The sequence below is a fragment of the Rhincodon typus genome, chromosome 35 (assembly GCF_021869965.1).
Source record: "Rhincodon typus isolate 14 chromosome 35, sRhiTyp1.1, whole genome shotgun sequence".
NCBI lineage: Eukaryota > Metazoa > Chordata > Chondrichthyes > Orectolobiformes > Rhincodontidae > Rhincodon > Rhincodon typus.
The window spans coordinates 12,897,253-12,907,482 of record NC_063366.1 but is presented as its reverse complement, the minus strand read 5'-3'; the positions used below and the strand labels follow the sequence as shown (position 1 = coordinate 12,907,482).

At 43.7% G+C, this 10,230-nt stretch overlaps 1 protein-coding gene across 1 annotated transcript in view; it reads right to left on the bottom strand.

Moving 5' to 3' along the window:
• The window catches only part of gtf2h4 (general transcription factor IIH, polypeptide 4), a 323,881-nt gene that overhangs the window by 140,356 nt on the left and 173,295 nt on the right, over positions 1-10,230 (bottom strand). The gene's annotated exons all lie outside the window — the stretch shown is intronic.

Here is a 10,230-nt window from a genome sequence, read left to right as displayed (position 1 = left end):
AGCCTGTTTCCCAGTAGAAGGGGATTAACCCTCTCACCCACCTCTCCACATGTCCAGTCAGGGAAACATGCTGACACGTGAACTGCAAACTTGATTCTGTGTAGTGCATATTTTGGCTAGGGTTAGAGCAAAGGGGCTTTATCCCGTATCAAACCCCAAGCTGTACCTGTCCTGGGTGTGTTTAATAGGGTCAGTGTGGAGTGGAGCTACTGTTTGTTTACAGATTTCTGTTGGGCATGTTTTGCTTTTTTTTTACCTAAGCAGAAGAGAAGTTCATTTCACCATCAATATCCAATTTTTCCAGTCACAATGCTGGGTTTACCCACAGGTTTTTCGTCGTGGGAAAGTGCTTTCCTGTTGGTAATCATTATTACCTTGTGCGCGTCACACGTCTTTGCACAATGTCCCTCCCCATAGATGGCCACCACCATCACTGGGCCATTTAATGTTGCCTGTTGCCTCTCCGAATGTCTGCTAAACCGGGATACGTTTCCAACAGAGTCTGCCTTATCTGCATAATCGTTATCATGTTGTTGGGAGGTTTGTATCTTTCCGGGGGCTTTTAACCCCGTGTTGTATGTGGCCCCCAGATGAGATACATACCCTCACCAGTCCCAGGCCACATGTAATCATGGGCTCTGCCAGAGGATTATTTGCTATCTGTGTACATGTTAACTCACTCACCTCTGGCTTATTTCAGTGTTTCCATCAGGACTTTTAATTCTGGGCTGAGTTATCTACCAGGGGTTTGCTGTTTAGCCATCAAGTTTCTCTCTACATCTGCCAGCCACCCAGGCGGTGTGGGGTGTTCCCTCATAATATTTCATTGATCCATCTACAAGGAACTCCAACACTCCCTCTCCTTCTAGTTGTTCTTCAGCAATCCCACCTTCACCAGCTCCTCTCACATATTCACGCTCGTGCCCTTCCTTCACCTTCAGTCCTGTTGGGTTTACTACTTTACCTTTAACCTCCCACATATGTTTTTCTGCTGGGAGTAGCACACACTCCCATTTAGCTCTGCGGCTGCCTGACGCTGCTCTCAATTTTCCCAACTCCAGTAAGGCCACCAGATTATGGATGGTCTGTACAATAACTTGCCCCATCAGGGTGATGTGTTTGGACACTTTGAGTGTCCATGTGGCTCCAAAACCTGAGCACATCGATGGAGACCGGCCACTATGGGTTATAATCTCTGTTTTACCTTTCTGTCATCATTTTCCTTCTCTCTGTCATTCTTTACTTGATCTTTGAGTGTAATAATGCTCAAATGGTCCCCATCTTTTCTTTCTTTCAATTAATATATTTGCATAACTTGTTCGAAAATTCACTAAATTCTGTAACTTCTGAACATTATAAATTCAGATTCATTCTCCTTAATTTGTTATTTTTTTTATCCACAGATCACCTTACTCGGTAACGGTAAAATAACATCTTACATGGACTCAAAATTTCTCCAGCTCTCTTCATCTGTATCCGTCTTGAGGATACTTCTTCCATATGTTTCAGTATGTATCATTGTGTGGTAACTACCTCCGTATGCATGTACCCTCCCTGAGCTGCAATGTACGTGGTACCAAACAATATAGCTCTAACAAATTACAATGCGTTCATCAGGCTTTACCTTCTTTTTTATTTCAAAAGTATACTTGATTCATAAAAATATCTTTACATACATAAATAGTCACTAAAGCAGTTTGGTTCTGTAAAGAAACAAACAAATATTTGGAGTTTGACTCTAACCAAATAAACCAAAGGCATGTCTTCCTTGTACAAGATTATATTTACAGACATTTGAGACATCAGAATGTTCCGATAACTGAACGGACCCCCATTTAACTCGGCAGAAAGACCTCAGACTACTCTGCCTCGGCAGCAACTGCCCCAAGCTTTTGTGCATCCCTGAGCACCTAGTCTTGGACCTTGGAATGTGCCAGTCTGCAACACTTGGACAGGATCAACTCCTTGCCAGGCTTTATCTTCTACTTATGCTTCCTGCCTTTTCATTTTCCCAGGGTTTGCTTACCACACACTCCTATACCAAGTCTTAACTTGGCCTTCTTTTACATATGCTAACTGTCCTAACACATTACAATTTCACCTACTGGTTTAAACATTGGAATACAACCTTTCAAGATCTGTATGTCATCCAATGGGCCCTTTCACCCAACTCACTACAATTTCCCCAGAGTCCACATTCCTTCCTCTCTGCAACATTTTGACATAATAGCCAATCATACCTTTAATTTTAATTTTTCAACTTCCGTCATCACTCTTCACCCTCAATTACTTCCTCTTCTCCAATGTTGCAATTCAAACCATCCTATCTAATTCCAGGGCTCTGGAGAGATTTGTAGTCTAATGAAATGTAATCTTATAATATCTTAAAACAGAAGTCAAACATTTCTGTTTGATTCAGGTGAAAACATACTTTGGTCTTTCTCTTAGATGACCCCTTTTGTTTTAGAAAGGAATGTTATTTGATAACCCCTTCTAGATATTTGATACATCTACATGTAAATTTGTTCAAATTCAATATTTTGTTTGCTCCTTCAAAGTCACTAATTTTTTATGCATTAAAACCATGGAGATTGTGTGCATGTATTTTATCATTTTCCAGAATCCTTTTATTTTTTCAGGTAACTATTCCGTTTAAATGTTTTAGAATGCCAGGCCGATTGAATCTTAATATAATTTGTTTTATCATGGTATGCTAAAGTGTACCCAGGATTCATGGTTTTGAAATTCCTGATACTCAAAACATTTAACATTTTCGTGGTGGTTCTCTAATGTTGAGGTGTGTTGTTAATGAATGGTTGGATGGGTTGAGGATTCCCTCGTCTGTCACTGTGTTGCGACATTGAAAGTCTGCAGGTAGGTTCAGAAGTTTGTAGCCATTGGTGAAAGCCTTCAGTATCTTCAATTATCTTAAAAAAAACTGTATCCATCCATCTCACTTCAAGCAGAACGGGTTGGTTATTGCTGGTTTAAAAGGGGCAGGGAAAAAACTTCTGGATGTAATTACGTCAATAGACTCTCTTACTCCTGTACAGAAATAAGAGTCGTGTGTTATCATTAATTTCTGAACTAGGGAAAGGCCTATCTCCTTTGTTAGGTTCCACTCTGTCCTTAAACACCTTGATATCAATTTTCTCAGATTTTTGAACATATCATCAGATAATTTTGTTCAAAAAAATTCCAATTGCCCTATTGCTTGGATACTTTCACACCAATGAACATTTAAGATGAGCAAACCTTATCATTCAGAATTAAAGATTCACTCATGGTTAAAATAATATTTGGAATTTCACTGTGGCCATGAAATGAAATTCCAAATAAGATCATTCAATCATAAAGATTCTGAAATTAAACATTTATCTTTCCACAAACCAAACACAACACAGATAGTACATTATTTTGAGGAAGGAGGAAATAAGTTACACCTTCTGATTTAAAATTTTTTTCTTCTTCAATTAACTTTAATTGACTGTAACCGATTTCAAGAGATAATTTTTTTACCATGCTTTAAGAAACAAATTCTAAATCAACATTTCATAGCAAATTTTTCTTTTACACAACCACTGCTAGTTCCTTGAAGTGACATGACCTTGACATGTTCCAAACTGATACAGGCACACACTACTCTCAAATCACCATACATTCCCAAAATATAAGCAAAACTCAAAAGTATTCCTAAAATCTCAAACTCCATGGAATGAAAATACACAAGACAATATTTAACAACAACGAATGAAGATGCGAACACACCAGACCACAAACAATTAACATTAGTTCAAGGGATATGAACACTCACGTTCACATCCAGACAGGAAAGAGTTATTATCTCAATCAAATCCAAAAAAGCTGGTCTCTCTCAGTCTCACTTATGAACACTTTCTTCCAATCTCAGTTTTTGACATTTTGTTTATATTTTGCACGTAAAGAGAATAAGACATGCAATAGTTTCACATTCCAGAACCAGCAGTTATATAGCACACAGTGACAATAAGGGAATCTACCTCCATAAATCTCAGCTGTGACAAATATTTGCTGATCAAAGAATTTCTCTTTTAATTCCATGTGAGCTTTTATTTAAGGCCATATCTTCTTTGTTTCTTGTTTCTTTCTACCACTGTCTTTGCAAATGAGTTGGCTTTGTGGGGTTCCAATTAGCTTTAACCATTTGGTCACTTTGTTCAATAGCACTTGCCTCTCTGCTGGGGTAAAAGGCTCCAGGTTAACTTCCTTCCTCTCCTGTAGATGCCCCGTGTCTTTCTTGAGTGTTTAACTACAGCCCACAGGGGAGCTATAGGTGCAGGTCTTTCCGATTCAGATGGTCGTAGATCACTCCACCCATTACTGTACCCATGTCATCATGCGTTTGCCTCGTCTGCTAACCTATTCCAGTCAATGTCATTTTCTTCGCCACCCCTGCTGGCCTTTTGGCTTTAGATTCTCACATCTGAGAGCCGCCACCCTCACTGTTCCAATCTCTCGCTGGCCACATTTCTGACGTGGGCTGTCAGAAATACAACCGCCTCCTTACGCTTATCTTTTCCTTGCCCTGCCACCGAGCTTTCTGCTCTGGTATCAGGACGTCCAGGTCATGCCACCTTCCTGGTCATCTTCATGATCAGCTTCTGATTGCAATCCTGTGCACTTTGAACCAATGACCCCTCTGCACCCCATTTTATTTTTCCTTTGTCTTTAGACACAATCCCTTCTGATCCTTTTCAGCCTCCGTGGTCTTATGCTTAAGCGCCACACCGGACAGGTGACCTGCTTTGGGGCTGTCCCAAATGTGGACCTGCCTCAGGCCTTACCCGTCCTGCCGTGGGGTCCCAACCCTCCCCAGTTGAGGGGACTAGGCCCTATCAGTTATTTACTGAACACAGACATCATTGTTATCTTCGTACTGCAACTTCAGGGTTTACCCTCTACCTAAAAAGGCTGGTAATATTTAACAGACCCACCCAATTAGGACCCACGTCGTCGGTAATGGAGCAATGCGGTACCCCGCCCGCAGCACCGACTGTTGGGGAGAGATGTCAAAGAGGAGGCTCGAGTTCTGTGTTCTGCGATCTTGATCCTTTGCCACACGCGTGGGAGAGGCTAGAAACCCCCCTGAATCTGACTTTCACGCGGGCTCTGTTGCCCTCTTAAATACGGCTCAGTGACACTCTACATTTCCCAGTAAAGTAGAGGATATTTATACACACCGTGTCACAACATTGACATCAGCACTTGCCACCTCCCCTCTGCCTGTTCTGGCCCTTGCCAGACATTTGCCAGCTGTATCATACTGAGCAGGTGCTGCTTGGTAGCTTGGGAAGCTGCGGTTATTTTTCTGATGGTCATAATGATTAAGTAATGTTTTGCAATTGCCCCACTACAATGCTATCTGTTTTCCAGTGTCCTTTCATGAGGATATCTGTCTATATCCTTCATTATACGTCATTCGGTCTCTAGTGTTTACACTATTTGTCCTTCCCTCCCCCTCCCGCTGAGAGCATGGGGGCTTTTCTCTACTAAAATGAATTCAGCTAAATTCCTTAAAGTTAATTTTTCAGTTGCATTTACAATTTCAGTATGCGTACATGTATAATATGTAATGACAATTACTTAAAAAGCCTTTGATTATAGTGGGGTCAGACTTTCCCTTCTACACTTTACTAAATAACAAGTTTCCTCTTTCTCACAAAGATTTCTATGAGGCACCTCACTACCTAATCTGGTTGCCATCAGCATGAAGGCTATGATTCTGACTGTGGAATCTGCTGCCTGAACTAATAATTCTCTTCAGCAATGGGCAACTCCAACATCCTCTCACTCACCTCTCCCCCCATTCACAGTCAGCCTGTTCCCAGTGGAAGGGGATTAACCCTCTCACCTACCTCTCCCTCCCATTCACAGTCAGCCTGTTCCCAGTGGAAGGGATTAACCCTCTCACCCACCTCTCCCCCCCATTCACAGTCAGCCTGTTCCCAGTGGAAGGGATTAACCCTCTCACCCACCTCTCCCCCCCATTCACAGTCAGCCTGTTCCCAGTGGAAGGGATTAACCCTCTCACCCACCTCTGCCCCCCCATTCACAGTCAGATACTGAGCAGCCTGTTCCTGATAGGATTAACCCTTTCCATCCATTCACATTCAGATACTGAGCATACCATTGAATCAACAGCTGAAATGTCAGCTTGAAAGTAAGCCACTGACTTATGAGAAGGGAGACAGCTGCGTAACTCCTGGGTACAACAGGGAGCAGCGAGTGGTTAAGATCCGGAAGGTACAGCCAGAGACATCGGTGGCGGCAGGTCCAGTCTGGGGCTGCCAAAAGAGAAACAAGAACAAGGTTTAAGTTTTCAGGAGGGTCTGGGCAGGCTGGGACCCATTACTCCTGGAGCGTAGAAGACTGAGGGGTGACTTTATAGAGGTTTATAAAATCATGAGAGGCATAGATAGGGTAAGATAGCCAACAGCTTTTCCCCAGGGTAGGTGAGTCTAAAACTAGAGTACATAAGTTTAAGGTGAGAGGGGAGACATACAAAAGGGTCCAGAGGGACAATTTTTTTCAGAGGGTGGTGAGTGTCTGGGACGGGCTGCCAGAGGTAACGGAGGAGGCAAGTACATTTTTGTCGTTTAAGAAACACTGAACAGGTTGGGATAGGTAGGGAGGGATACAAACCAAATGGGTCAAGCCTAATTGTGAAAACTGGGTGGCATGGACATGTTGGGTTGAAGGGCCATGCTGTAAACCTCTATCACTTTATGACTATGGCTGTCTGAAGAGGTAAGCAGGGCTACAGGAGAAAGACAGGCAGGAGTGACACCAGCTGCAATGCAGTGAGGCAGCAGGGACTCAATGTGACCTCCTTCCATACTATAACCATTCAATGACCTCAAAGCACTCTGAAGGCCCAAATGTGAGAGGTATCTATTTATTTATCTCTCCTTCATTCCTTCTTGGGATCTGGACATCGCTGGCTGGGTCAGCATTTTACTCTTCCCTAATTGCCCAGAAGGTAGTTCAGAGTCGACCACGTTGGTGTGGGTCTGGAGTTACATGTAAGCTGGACCAGGGAGAGATGGCAGATTTCTGCCCCAAGGGGGCATTTGCGAAACCCAGATGGGTGTTTAGAGCCAGGTTACCATCAGACTAGCTTTCAATCCCACGTTTTTTTTTAAATTGGATTCAAGTTTCACCATCTGCTATGCTGTGATTTGAACATATGCCGCCAGGGAATGAATCTGGGGCTCTGGATTACTAGTCCAGTGACATTATCACTGTGCCACCAACTCCCCAACCCAATTAAACACAAACTATAAGATTGTAAGACCAGTGGAGATTTGTTCAGAGAAGGTTCACTAGGCTGATACCAGTTATGGATGAGGAGAGTTGTACTCATTGGAGTTTGGAGGAATGAGAGTCACCCTTATTGAAACTTATATGATTCTTAGAGAACTTCACAGGGTAGATGCAGAAACGTTGTTTCCCCTTGTGGGAGAGTCTAGGACGAGAGGGCATTATTTCAGAACAAGGAGTTGTCCATTTTAGACAGAGATGAGGAATTCCTTCTCCCACAGGTTGGTGAATCTATGGAATTCTTTACCACAGAGAGCAGTCAAGATTGGGTCATTAAGTATATTCAAGGCTGAGATAGAATTTTAATTGAGCGTTATAGGGAGAAGTCAGGAAAGTGGAGTTGAAGATTATCAGAACAGTTGTGGATAGGTGGAGCAGACTCAATGGGCTGAATGGCCCACTTCTGCTTCTGTGTCTTACAGACTTACAGTCACTCAAGAAGCTCAACAGTACCAAGATAAAGCAACACACTTGCTTGTCAGCCCCTGCACCACTTTAAATATTCACCCTCTTCTGACACCAATGGCAGCAGGGCATACCATCTACATGCTGCATGGCTGAAACTCCTTTGACAACCAAGTGCAAAGCTGTGACTTGTACATCTAGAAGGATAAGGGCAACAGCAGATTAAGGGGGAAGGCAATGGCCTAGTGGTATTATCGCTGGGCTGTTAATCCAGAGACCCAGATAACATTCTAGGTACCCGGGTTCAAGTCCTGCCACAACAGATGGTGGAATTTGAATTCAATAAAATATCTGGAATTAAGAATCTAATGATGACCATTGTCAATTGTTGGAAAAACCCATCTGGTTCACTAATGTCCTTTAGGGAAGGAAACTGCTATCCTTACCTGGTCTGGCCTACATGTGACTCCAAACCCACAGCAATGTGGTTGACTCTTAACTGTTGTCTGGGCAATTAGGGATGGAAAAAAAATGCTGGCCTAGCCAACGACATCCTCATCCTGTTTACAAATTTAAAAAAATATATATGGGAACAACACCACCTGCAAATTCCCCTTGGAGCCACTCAGCACCCAACGTAGAAAAATGTTGCCATTCCTCCGCCCAGCAAGTGGAGATATCTTCTCTGTTTATCCCCTCAAACCCTTTCAACATTTAGATGACGATGAGCCCGCCTCTGAGACTCTGTACACATTCCACAGTTAGGTAGAACTGACCTGTCAGAAGGAGGCCATTCGGCCCGAGTTAGCTGTCCTCCGTTTTAGATCATCTCAGTAACACACAGCCATAAATGGCTGACCTTCAATAATAACAACTGGTACCAATATCAGACAGTAAGGAAGCAGTGGGTAGTTTGATATGAAATATGCAACTGGCACACCGTGAGGGGGCACTTCTCAGTATTATGGAGGCAATTCACTGCAGGGGAAAGCACGGAGCGCTGATGCCTCTTTGGAGTGAGGGGGGGTGCTGGCGCAGACAAGATGGACCAAGTGGCCTCCTGTCATAATGCTGTGGTTTCAGATTCAGGGCAACGTTTGAAAAACAGGCGTGCACTTTGGAATAAGATTGTGCAGGGGTAGGAACGACCGTGTCGCTTGGACCCTGCGGTTTGCAAGACGGGACTGGTGCTGGACGGGGCGAGCGCTAGGACCCGGGTATGTGCGGCTCTGTTGTCCAAGTCTCCATCTGTACATATGCTCTCAGGATACAGGTGAAGGGACAGAGTAATGTCAGGGGTGGGGGGTCTGTTCCTTGCATCCACAGCCAAAAGATCACTGCAAAAGAGCTGCATTTCTGTAAATATCAGTAGATTCAATCCGCTAAAAAAAAAACCCGGCTCCAATCCATCAGAAATTAGTTTTAAAACATAAAAGAAAATAATTTGTCACGTTGCACAACCAAGAGGGTACAATTTGGATACATTCAGTTAAGGGGTCTCCCCAAATCACTGAAAGCTGTGACTGAACCAATGCAACATTGAGGTGCACATTTTGATTTTTTCCTTCCCTCTTTTTCATTATGAAAAGATTTTTGAATTTATTTATGGTGCATTTCTCGAGAAAGGTGGTGGTTAGGAGGTAGGGGGCAGATTTCAGAATAATTTCAGACTCCGGGACTGGGGTCCGTGGGGTGGGTGGGTGGCGGTGAGGTATGAGTAAAAGGTTGAGGGGTTTGGTGGATGGAGTCAAAACTGAAAGCAGCTTTGGAGGTCTGGTTAAAGAGGTGCGCGCTGGAAGCCCTTAAAAGCCTGACTTTCCCTGTTCTCTTCCCCACGCCTTGGCAGAAACTGACCAGAAAACAGGAAGTCTGTCTCTTTCGACCCCCCCCGGGGGGAAACCGACCCGTTCCTGGCGTCACTAAATCTCTCCATCCCCACCTCTCACTTAATCCTCCCCCCGATCCCATCTTCAGAGAAAACACCAGCCTTTTCCTAGCTACAATCAGTTCATTGGACCCCAAAACATTCACTCTGCTTTCTCTCTCCACAGATGCTGCCAGACCTGCTGAGTTTCTCCGGCACTTTCTCTCTCATTGTGTTCCCTTCTATTATTTCACCTCCTCCCTCCCTCCCTCGCCTCCCCTATTACTCCCCCTCCCCATCACTAGATTTATCCCTCCCCTTCTCTCTCTCTCCTGTGAGAAGAGGCTTTTACATTCTTACGGCTCAGCCTAGCCACAGTGAGTGAGTGAGTGTGTTTGTATATGTCTTTCTGCTGATGAGAATCCAGGATTTTGGAGGTTGCTTATTCGGATTGATCCGTGTGTTTTAAAATCTTTGTCAAGGCAGACGGACTAGGTACAGAAGATGGGATATCATCACCCACCCTCCCTGGACTCTCTGAACTCCCTCCAGTTTGGAGTACAAGCCGTCATTAATTCTGGGCTGCCTTGGAATCTATCACC